The sequence below is a fragment of the Cryptomeria japonica genome, chromosome 9 (genome assembly GCF_030272615.1).
Source record: "Cryptomeria japonica chromosome 9, Sugi_1.0, whole genome shotgun sequence".
NCBI classification, from domain to species: Eukaryota; Viridiplantae; Streptophyta; class Pinopsida; order Cupressales; family Cupressaceae; genus Cryptomeria; species Cryptomeria japonica.
The window spans coordinates 733,880,033-733,892,275 of record NC_081413.1 but is presented as its reverse complement, the minus strand read 5'-3'; the positions used below and the strand labels follow the sequence as shown (position 1 = coordinate 733,892,275).

At 38.5% G+C, this 12,243-nt stretch overlaps 1 pseudogene; it reads left to right on the top strand.

The window, feature by feature from the left end:
- The first annotated feature begins 6,844 nt into the window (after nt 1-6,844).
- Nucleotides 6,845-12,243, top strand: part of LOC131858613 (5'-3' exoribonuclease 3-like) — a 48,665-nt pseudogene continuing 43,266 nt past the window's right edge.

Here is a 12,243-nt window from a genome sequence, read left to right as displayed (position 1 = left end):
ATAAACTAAATATGGATGCAAATAATCAAAAAAGCACAATGTATTCAATGACTCCAAAGAAAAATCATCATAATAATAATCTCCAAGGTTCTTTGGATGAGAGCTGAGGCTGAATTTATAGAGAATTCTCAAGAGAGATAATGAAAAAGCTCAATTTAGGATTAATTGAAAATAATTGAGAAATCGGGTTCAGTTAACCTTGAGATAGATTACAATTATGGTTTAATTGAAATGCATTTAATTAAGAAGTTCAAGTTGCATTCAAAATAAGAATTAATTAATTCCATGCATTTGTGATAAAAATAGATAATTCTTTGATTTATTCAAGAAAAGAGTCTTTTCAATGCAACTGAACTTCTTTTTCTGAAAAGCTTTGAGTTTTAATTTTAGAGAATGATTAATAATTCAATTAATTGCTTTTCTAATCTCAAGTTCTAAATTTAGAAGAAGAAATAATATCTCAAGTTTGATTTCTCTCTCAATTCAATTCTTTTATTTTATTTTCAATTTAACTCTTGCTTTGTGATTAATTCCTCTTTTGTAATAAATTAATTCCTTTTTTGCATGATTAAATGGCAAATTTATTAATTAATTAAATATGCTAGGATATTTAATAAATTAAATAGGATAATTGATCAAAAATGATATTGTTGGAATGATTCAATTAATTAAATAAATATTTAATTAATATAGAGTAATTGACTTGCCATGTGATATTTGATGATTGAAGAATTAATTAATGTGCTCAAGATTGATTTAATTTCCTTTGGTTAGGACATTGGTGATGTTATCAAGATTAGGGGCCCATGGTTTAGATGACCAATTTTAGGGTATTACGCTTGTTTCAAGTCCTCTGGCAGATTATTCCAACATTGAATCAGACAGTCAATTGTAGTTGCACTTTCATTCTCAATCAAGTGTTCATATGCTTGGAATATTTCCTCCCTCATTGGTAATACTTGACTCCTTACATCTGGCTTTGCTAATAACTTTGCCAATAATATTAAAGAACCTTTGGGTCCTTGGATTTAGCCCTGAGTGGCAATGGACAATCAAATTCAAGATTGTTATATGCTTTGGCTTGAGCTCGCATGCTAATTTTATTTTGCACCCATGACATTAATGCTCTTATGTGGATATCACTGATGTATAACAAGGGATTCCACTCACTATCAGAAGTCACAACATAGTTATGCAAATAGAATTCACACAATAAATTTTTAATAGTTGCTAGAGAGGTCTGATAAGCATCATAAAATTCTTCTGAGGTGTCTAAAGAAGGGCTAAGGTCTCTAATAATGCGGTTTAGCTTGAAACTTAAATACCACTCTTTTAGATGCATCGCTTGCTGGATGAAGTTTCTATGTACTATGTCGAGTCCTTCTTGCATATACCTTTGGAGTAGCTGTAGGAACGATTTCTACTAGAGACTTTGCTAAAGGAGTATTTCCCCTCGGCTTACGCCTCTTGGCTACAGGAGGAACTTGCGTTGCTTGTGGCTGAACCATAGTTTCTTCTTTTGCATCAATTGTCTCTACTTCTTTTCCTTTTCTTTTAGAAGATATCACTCCTCTTTGGAAATGAGTGGAGGGTTGCTCAATGTTTGTTTCCACCACCACATCTTCTACTACAGTCAAAGCTTCTTTGGCAATGGGAGGTTCATTTCCTATAGAAATTCTATGAGATGAGGGCTCTCCTATATCCTCCTCTTGGGCTGCTAATTCCTCTACAATAAGAGCATCTTCAACCCTAAATTGCAGTATATCTTCAAATACCCCCCATGCTATTTCAGAAACATCCCTTAGAGAATGTTCTACCAACAATTTTATTAAACCATGATGACTGACAAAACGATTTCCATTTTTTTGTGTTTCTTTGACACTTATGGAAATAATGTGGTATAGAAAATTTGGAACATTTACCCTTCGGCCATGCCATAAATGACTAAGCAATTTGAAACAGACCAAATGTAAATTTGAATACCTTCCATCATAGGTAATGTATTTCATTATATACAATGCCACCTGGGGCCATTCTGCTGGAAGAGATACCAGTCTGGCTCCCTGCTGATCCATCGTTAGAGGTCCATCTGTGGGGTGCGTAAATTCTGCTCTGGTGCTTCTTGCATCCTTGGATTCAAGAAACAACTCTCCTTCCTATAGTAACCCAATAACTTCAGCTATTCATTGTTCTATAGCAATAACCCTCAATCCTTTGACAAAAGCTTCCCCTTGATTAAATGAATGCATGAAATTAGAAGCAATTTCTTCATCATAATATGTTATTTTTAGAAAGTAGTCAATCCACCCATGTAGCCGGAAATAATGCTCACATAGGGCATCCTATAGCAACGTGTCATGGATTACTGGTTCATGGCAGATAGGATCTCTACCCATTACTATCTTAGCTCACAAAATAATTTCTGTAGCTGAGAATGAGGGCCTAAAGTATTCTGCAGAACTGAAAATATTTTCTTGAAAATTCCTTCCTTACTTCCAGTTTTTGGCAACAGAATTCATTGCTCACTCGTACCAAAGAATATCTCCTTAAAAATAATGATGGTAGGCAATCAAATCAAGTTACTGACAAGGATGGATAATTAGTAATCTTGGAAATTGGACCATAAAACACCCCCCCAACTTATTTTAACATGTGTCTACACATGTGGAAAGGACAGAGGGAAGTGTACGCGGATTTGAAATAGGCAATAATCACAGTAAAATAATAAATGCATAATTAATAAAGAATAAGCTATGTACATACTTGCAGTCACGCGAATAAATGCTACATGAAACAGTTAGCCAAAAGAATGGTGAAATGAAATGATGTGATGTGAATGAAATGGTAGATAAAGAAATGAGGTGGGATGATGTGGATGGAAAAGTTATTAATGGAGAATAATATTTCCATAAGACATGGAAATATCTTTATGAAATGATGCTTGAAGAATTATTAAGTGCTAGAAATGTTCCCTACAGAAGCTGTAGGAACTACACCTTGAATGCTTCCTTCAGTTGTTGTAGGAACTTCTCTAGTTGCTCCAAGAACTTCTCCAATTGCTATAGGAAATTCTCCAATTGTTGTAGGAACTGATATTTGATCTTGATTGGTGAATTTCTGTAGGAAATGTTCTTTGGTTGCTGGCTTATGATACAAGCATAGTCGATGACCATTTACTAAAAGCTTGAATCAAACTGGATCAATAGTGGTCAAGCGAACTGTTCCATTTTTTCAAACTTCTATATCATATGGGCCCAACCATCTTGTCTGCAACTTTCCCATAGTATCCTTATATCTAGAATCATATAGCAGTGCCCAGTAACTTGCTTGAAATTTCTTCTCCTTTATGTACTTATCATGCCACTTCACTCTTTGATTTTGAATAAGTTCTATTTGTTGGACAACCATCTTTATCAGCTCATCCAAAACATTCAATTGTTGAATACGGTCTTTTTGTGCTTCAGAAAGTGTAATATTCAATTGTAGAGTTTTTCTTAGAGTTTTGTGTTCAAACTCAATAGGCATCATTGCTACTTTTCCATACACCATTTCAAAAGGTGTAAAACCAATTGGTGTTTCCCATGTTGTTCTATATGCCCCAATGGCTTCAAGAAGTCTTTGAGACCAATCTTTTTTATGAACAACTACTGTTTTAGTAAGAATGGTTTCTAGATCCCTATTTGTGACTTCTACTTGTCCATTTGCTTGTGGATGGTATGGGGTAGACTTCCTGTGCCTTATATTGTATTCATTAACCAATGCTACAATCAATGTGGAAGTAAATTGTGGTGCTTGGTCTGAAGTAATTTCTCTTGGAACTCCATACTTGGTAAATATTTCCTCATAGATAAATTCAACCACTTTATTATCTCTCACATGTGTCATAGCTCGTGCTTCCACCCATTTGGTTACATAATCAGTACATATCAGAATATAAGATTTCCCATTGGAAGGGGGGTCAATTGGCCCAACAAAATCTAATCCCCATTTATTAAATGGTGCAACTAATATCTATGGATATAATGGCATCTCATCAGATCTAGTAGGCCTACCCATGCACTGACATCTATCACATTTCCTGGTGTATTGTGTTGTATCCTTATATAATGTTGGCCAATATATCCTGTGCTCAGTATTTTAAGTGTTGTTCTCTTAGCAGCAAAATGTCCTCCACATGGCTCATCATGACATGCATGAAAGATATCATATGTTTCATCCTCTCTAACACCTTCTCATGACTTGATCAGGTCAAGTATAAAATAAACAATCAACAATCCATGAGAAGTTAAAGCTTTTCTCAACCAACAATCTTCTTTCTTTGGGAGAGAAATGAATTGGCATTTTATTAGCAACTAAATAATTGGCAATATCAACATACTAGGGAGTGTGTGCTTTTATAAGGAATAAATGTTCATCTGGGAAAGCATCATCTATGGTTGTAGGATCATCCTGCAATTGAAGCCTAGAAAGATAATCTGCAACCACATTGGACTTTCCTGGTTTATCAACAATTATGATATCAAATTCCTACATCAACACTACCCAACGAGCCAATCTTCATGTAATTGAAGGTTTATTCATCAGATATTTGATTGTGGTATGATCAGTATGCACAAATATCAGATATGCTATTATATAATGCCTGAATTTGTTGAGTGCATATATAACTGCTAACATTTCTTTTTCAATGATAGTGTAATTAAGCTCAAGCCCCTGCATGTTCTTGTTGATATAGTAGATTGCACTCTCCAAATTATCAATCTTCTATCCTAAGGCTACTCCTATGGCATAATCTGATGCATCTGTATGAAATTGAAATGGTAAGGACCAGTTTGGACCCTTAAGAACTGGTGCTTGGGTTAATGCTTGTTTGAGCTTCAAGAAAGCTTCATTGCATGAGGAAGTCCAATTAAATTCCATATCCTTGGTCAAAAGAGAATATAAAGGAATTGCAATTTTGTTGAAATTCTGATAAACCTTCTATAATATCTAGCATGACCAAGAAAACTTTTGACATCTTTTTGCTTTAGTGGTGCAGTGATATTTTGAATGACTTCTATTTTTGTTGGGTCAACTTGTATTCCATTTATAGAGATATGATGACCAAGAAGTCTAACTTCATGTATCATCATGAAACACTTTTCACTATTCAATGATAAATTGCAGTCTTCACACCGCTGCAAAAATTTCTTCATGTTCTTCAATGCTTCTTCAAATTCTGAACCATAGGTTGTAAAATCATCCATATAAATTTCCATGTTGTCCTGTGAAATATCTGAAAATATACTTATCACTGCTCTTTGAAAAGTAGCTGGAGCATTACATAATCCAAAATGAAGAACAAAATATGCATATGTTCCCCAAGGACAAGTAAATGTAGTCTTTTCTTGATCCTCTAGGAAAATTTGAATCTAGTTGTATCCACTGAATCCATCAAGAAATGAGAAGTATCGCTTCCCTACTAAGGATTCCAATACTTGATCTACAAATGGTAATAGAAAATGATTCTTTTTGGTTGCCAAATTCAAAGCTCTGTAATCCACACATACCTGCCATTTTCCTCTTTTCTTGGGAACTATCACTAAAGGTGATACCCATTGACTATCTGAAATAGGATAGATAAATCCAACATTTAACAATTTTTGCAATTCTTCTTTAACTATTTCTCTTAATGTAGGATTGATTCTTCTCTGTGGCTATCTAAGTGGTCTATAGTCTTCTTTTATGTAGATATGGGGGTACAAACTGTAGGATCAATTCCATGCATATCCTTGTAATCCTATGCAAAAGCACGTTTATGACAACTGAGCAAGTCCACAAGTGCTACTCTTTGAGTTTCTGTAAGCTTACTATCGATGTTCAAATATTTGTTTGAATCAACTTCCACTTTGATAGTAAGATCAATCTGAGATACTTCAGAAAAATGAGAAGTGCAGACTTCTTGTGGCAACAAAGTATGCAATATATCAGTGGCTGCAGGAAAGTCTGATTTTTAAATATTTGATACTAACCCCTGTGACTATTGCTCTTGTCTTAACTCATTTTTTAGAATTTTATAGAGAATTCGGTCATCATGATGAAGTTGGATGAATGGTCCTCTATTAATCATCCGAAGGTGATTTATAGAGTCAACTACTTCTTCGAATTCTTCTCCCAAGTTAGGCCAAATGACTTATTGTTGATCAAATTGGGGCTGAGAAGGAGAATACAGAGCTAATGTTTTGGTAGTATTTCCATCTAAGATAGTCATATCCCCTGACCGACATCCAATATATGCATCAGCTATAGCAAGCCAAGATCTTCCCAAAATCACTGGATATCCTTCCAGTGTGGCCTTAGGAGACATGATCATATAGTCTGTAGGGTATTCCCAAGAATCCAAAGCAACAACTATATCTTCAATCATACCATCATGTTGAATTGTAGAACTATCAGCAAGTTGTAGGATTGTAGGTGTAGGTCTGAGACTAGTTATTTCAAGCTGATGCATAATATCCCTTTTCATAACATTAATGGCTGCTCCCAAATCTATCAAAGCATTCTTTATCTGAGTACCATTGATGACTATATTCACAATAGGGCTACTAGGATTAGCATACTTAGGAATCGAAACTTTTCCTAACATAATATTAGCCAATTGACCCATTACATGCACTGTTTGTGGATATTTTTCTTTCTACCATGCTTCTTTATACATGCTTCTATAAGTGCCTTAATGTATACAAGGACATCCTTAATAGCTTGTAACAATGCGATTTTAACACATACGTGTTTCAACTAATCTATAATATAAAAACTTTGTTCTTGTTCTGGAAGAATATTTTTTCTTGCAACCTCTGAGGAAATGGAGGTATTTTCTGATTTTGAGGCATTGGGACTGTTGGACTAGAGATTTCTTGTTCTTTTGGTATTTCAGTTATAACTAGTGGGGACGGATTAGGCAAAGTTGTCCTAGATTTGAGGTGAATATCACTTATAGATAGAGAATAGGTTGGGTATTGATTAGGATTAGTTGAATAAACTTCTTGTTGTTGTTGGGATTTGCTATTAGGATTCGACATTGGTTAAGTGGGCAATTGTGTGGGTTTAGGTGGAACAATAGTGGTTGCAAGGGGAGGCATTATTGCAGGTGGTTGTGGCTCCTGCATGGGTTGTTGATATCTAGAAGACTGATTTGTCCATGGCTAATTCCCCCTCCATTGAGGAGTAGGTTGCCAATTTCCTTAAAATTATTGTCATGGTCTCTGAGGTGGAGACCAATTTCCTTGTGGCTGCTGCCATGGTGGAGTTTTATTAGCAAAATGCTGCCCTTGGCCTTGAGGACCATACTAATTTGGATAACTACCAAAATTTTGGGCATATGGAGATTGCCATTGATTATTTGGTGCATAATAATTTCCACTATAACTAGAAAAAGAAAGTGGATCGGGAGGCATACCTTGTCTTGGAAAATTTGGCCTTCTTTGAGCAACATAGAAAATTTGTTCATCATCACCTTATATTGTCTTGAAATTAGAAACTTCAAGATTTGCAACCATTTTACATCTGCGGTCTTTTTTCCTTTGTCTACAATGGGGGCAAAATTCTACAAGAACTACATCAACTTCCTCATGCTTCTTCTTAGCTGAGAGTGTGTCCAGTTGAGTCGTCATATTGTTTATGATATACTGCTTAAAGTCCTTCAACAAATGGTTAAGTTCCATTCTAGAAATTCCATTACCAGATGTTGATGAAGAAACTCCTGGCTTGAAATGCTTATTCTTCTTCGAAGAAGATTTGGAATACTTTTGACAAATTTGTTGAATGTCATTCTATGTGGATTGTGTTATGTCACCTCCTCCCATAAGATCCAAAGCATTTGTGCATTCATCATTGATTCCCCTCAAAAATATTAGCTCGAGAGAATCTTCATTTAGAGTGCTATGCTTGGACTTTTTGACACTGAATAGAAACCTCTCCAAATAATCTTCAAGACTCTCATCTTCTTTCTGTGTCATTCTAAAAATATCATCCCAATGGCGGTCAGTGCCTCTACAATAATCCTTGTATTTCGTGAGAAACAATCATTTCATCTCTTCCCATGTAGTGATTGTGCTACTCCCTAGACTCATAAACCATCTTAAAGATGATTCTTTCAAAGTGGGAGGGAATATTTTGAGTCTATCGGCATCTATAGTATAATCAAAACTTCTATAGAGGACATCAAACTCAAACAAGAATGTGTGTGGGTCCTTTGTCACTAATCCATAGAATTTAGGGAGAGAAGAAGTTGGAATGTTCTTGAGATTAGCATTATCATGCTGATCAGAGATAGGGAACTCAAATGTTGGTGCCACAGGTGGAGGTGGGTTATTCCCACCAGGGGGTCGATTTCCTTGTATTGGGATTTTGGGAGAATTCACTAAATGAAGTTCCTCTTCAGGAGATCCAAAGAGAAAATGGAGGTTGTTCTCAGGAAGTTCAAATTTAGGATGGTTCAAATTTTCTGGGATTTGATAAAGTGCAGCTAAAGGATTTACATCTAGGGGGTCATATGGATAGATTCCTGCATGATTAGTATATATGGTGAAAATGGATAACAATAATAACAATATTGAAAGGCTAAATAGATTCAACCACAAAACCCTAGCCTAACAATCAACAAAGATCCACCATAACATATGAAGATTACCTAAGACAATGCAAATCACATGAAATCACAAAGATTATACCATCATATGTCCAATAGGGTTTTGATCTCCATTCTTCCTATCTCCATTGATCTTGCTTGATATATTTACTCTCAGATTTTAGGCGCACAAGAGCTCAACAAAGAACGGAATGTGGTTGCAAGTAGGATAGTAGTGTAGTCAATTGATCAAGTAGTTAGCTCCTTAGGTCATTAGGGTTATTAGGTCATTAGGGTTTGATAATGAAGGAAGCATCTCCTTATATAGAAGACACTATATGAAATGGAGGGATAAGATTGAGAGGTGTAAAAGGAGGTCGGCTATGATTAGAGGGTAGGTAAAAGAAATAATAAAATAATGAGAGGGGTAGGTAGTGTATGAATTAAGAGATGAATGACATGTGTCATGGGTAGAAAAGGCTAATGAATTAATTAAATAAATAAAGATTTATTTAATTAATAGAAGAAGTGGGATCAATTAAATAAATAAGATATTTATTTAATTTAGGAAAATGATAATTTAAATAAATAAATGTATTTATTTAAATGAGAAATAAGGCTAGAAGAGGATAAATGAATTAATTAAATAAATAAGGATTTATTTAATTAATAGAAGAATTAAGCTTAGATAATTAAATAAATAAAATATTTATTTAATTAGACATGACAATTTTAGGTGTCTACATTTTGCCCCTCTTTGAGACAATGCGGCTTGTCGCGTTGTTTCAAAGAAGATAAGATGAACTGATACAGAGTTGCCCTAGAATGGGAATGATATGCCCCCTCGAGAGATTGGATGAAAATGTCTAAAAAGATTGCAGACAATCTCTCGATAAGAAAGAAAGGCTAGAATGGACTGACCAGATAAAGTGACAGAGTCACGGGATAATGAAGACTGACTTGGGAAACGAGGGCTAGGGCAGGCTATAAGATAGACCACGGGGGAAAATACATCTTCATTGTCATCTACACATTCACAAGAGCATATTGCAGAGCGGAAATAGAGCAGGAGCACTCAGCAGCAATGGCTTTCGCTCACAGATTCGACCGCGTTCGCCGATTTCAGAGGCCAGCAGAGGTAGGAGAGCTGGTAAGTACCACCAAACCTCCTCATACTTTGACGCATTTAATTTTGTCATTAATGCATGTCGAATAGGGTAATAAATGTGCTTAGACGAGGGTCCCAAAAGTTTGAAAAAACATCCAGACGCGTCTGCGTTGGTGCCAGGCACGTCTGTGTCAAGAAGGCACGTCTGTGTTTTTCAGGTGCGTCTATGCAGTCTTTGAGCGCGTTTATGTCATGTAAGCACATTTGCATTTGAAAAGTATGAATTTGCATCTTCTAGGTCAAATCGGCAGTTCTGTGATGAACATATGCTGTCGATTAGATAAGCTGCTGAGGGGATACACTCAAGCAGGTCCTCTAGGAAGACTAGGATAGATCAAGGCACTTTGTGATGAACAATGAGTACCAAGATAGAGTACTTTGTGATGAACAGGGAGTACTGAAATATGAGCAGCACTTTGTGATGAACAGGGAGTGCAAATGTGAGTAACACTTTGTGATGAACAGGGAGTGTCACACACGTAGTACTTTGTGATGAATAGTGAGTACCACTAGGATAAATAGCAACACTTTGTGATGAACAGTGATTGTCACTAGGGTAGAAGCAACACTTTGTGATGAACAGTGAGTGTCACTAGGATAGATAACCATATGCATTTAGATAGCAAGTAGCATTTTGTGATAAACAGTGAATGCCACTATAACTGACATGATTGAGTTGTTTGACTGCAGGAGTATTTGTCGATGCTAGAGTCACGGGAGAGATTCTCGTCGACGCAGAGGTTGCGACTTGAGTTGTCACTCGAAGACAGAGCTGCCATCGAGGAGATGGGTTTGAGACATGTGCTGTATGTGCCTGAGTTTCGGGCAAACATGGGTTTGCTGACTGCGCTAGCTGAGAGATGGCACTCTAAGACGTGCACATTCCATTTGCCTATGGGTGAGATGACAGTCACCCTGGAGGATGTATATAGGATTCTACGGATGCCGATCGATGGGGAGCTGATCCCATACGATCGAGATGGAGACAGGGAGGCATTGAGACAGTTATTTCAGGACCCTGGATTGGAGATGAGGGTAGGACACGTGGCATGGGACACCATGACAGCCACAGGGTTAGCATTGCCGGCAGTGATCGGAGGAGCTATCAGTGGGTTCCTATGTCCGGATAGGGTGACATGGGGATTGGCTGTGGGCTGGGGGGCAGCACTGGAGACGCTGATGACAAAGCATACCAGATATGCCTGGGGACCGTGTGTGCTGGCACACTTGTATTACGAGCTGCATCAGTTTGTTTATCATGGATCAGTGGGATTGGGCTGCGGAGTGACACTGCTGCAGGTAACGGCCTACGAGCATCTGCCGGTTACCCGATCGATACACTTCAGGGGCAGAGGTTATGGACGCAGCTTTGTACATTTGTATGACATGATCACATCACAGCCGTGGATTGGCAGGCTAGAGTACTAGCGGCGAGTGATTAATGACATTGATGAGGTCATATGGAGACCATATCTGGGCTGTGAGCAGTGGGAGGATGACGTAGTTGAGTTACCGTACACCTTTCGGAGCAGGTACCTAATTGGGCGGACGCCCTATGTGCTAGAGAGGCAGCTGGTAGACAGGATTGGCTGACAATTTGGTCGGATTCAGAGGATGCCCCGGGGATCAGGCATGTATGCCCGCACAGTCAGAGATCAAGCATAGTTTGGGCCGCTATTGTCATATGATCAGGTAGTGACTCAGCTGGTGGAGATGATACCTCTACCTTGGGACATGTGGCCTGAGATCGAGGACACCGGGATGGATGCTAAGTATACAGCATATTGGGCAGAGCATCCATTCCCCTGATTAACAGATCTAGGAGAGGCACTGGAGGGAGATGGTGGTGGTGATGAGGATGATGGTGGAGGCGAGGGGGGTCAAGGCCGATGGAGGAGGAGAGGAGTATTTGGAGAGAGGCGAGTTGCACCTCGGAGGGAGGGTGGAGAGGAGAGACAGGCTCGGGTGGTGAGGGGTCATGGTGGATTGCCTTTACAGGTGCCAGTAGCACAGGGTCCCAAGCAGGTGCAGATACAGGGACAGGGACAGGGATAGGTACCGGTACAGGCACAGGGGCAGGCACCCGCAGAGGAGGAGCCACAGGCAGGGGCAGAGGTAGAGGGGGTTGAGCCAGTGGAGGCTGAGCTGCTGGATCTGAGGGAGATCTAACAGGGCCAGGCAGATGAGATTCAGGATCTGGAGAGGGAGAGGGATCGGCTCAGGACCAGGCTTAGGGATACTGAGCGAGAGCTGGATAAGGCTATCCAGCGCTACACAGAGGCTAAGATAGCACTAAGGGCTGGGAGGCAGGTAGCAGAGGACACAGGGGCCGGATATGCCTATGTCCTACAGGCAGGAGAGGAGATAGCCTACTGGAGGGACCTCTACTATGGTGTAGTGCCAGCAGATCAGCGGGCGAGGAGCTTCCATAGACTGTCGCATACAGCGACAGCTACGGGAGGGAGCC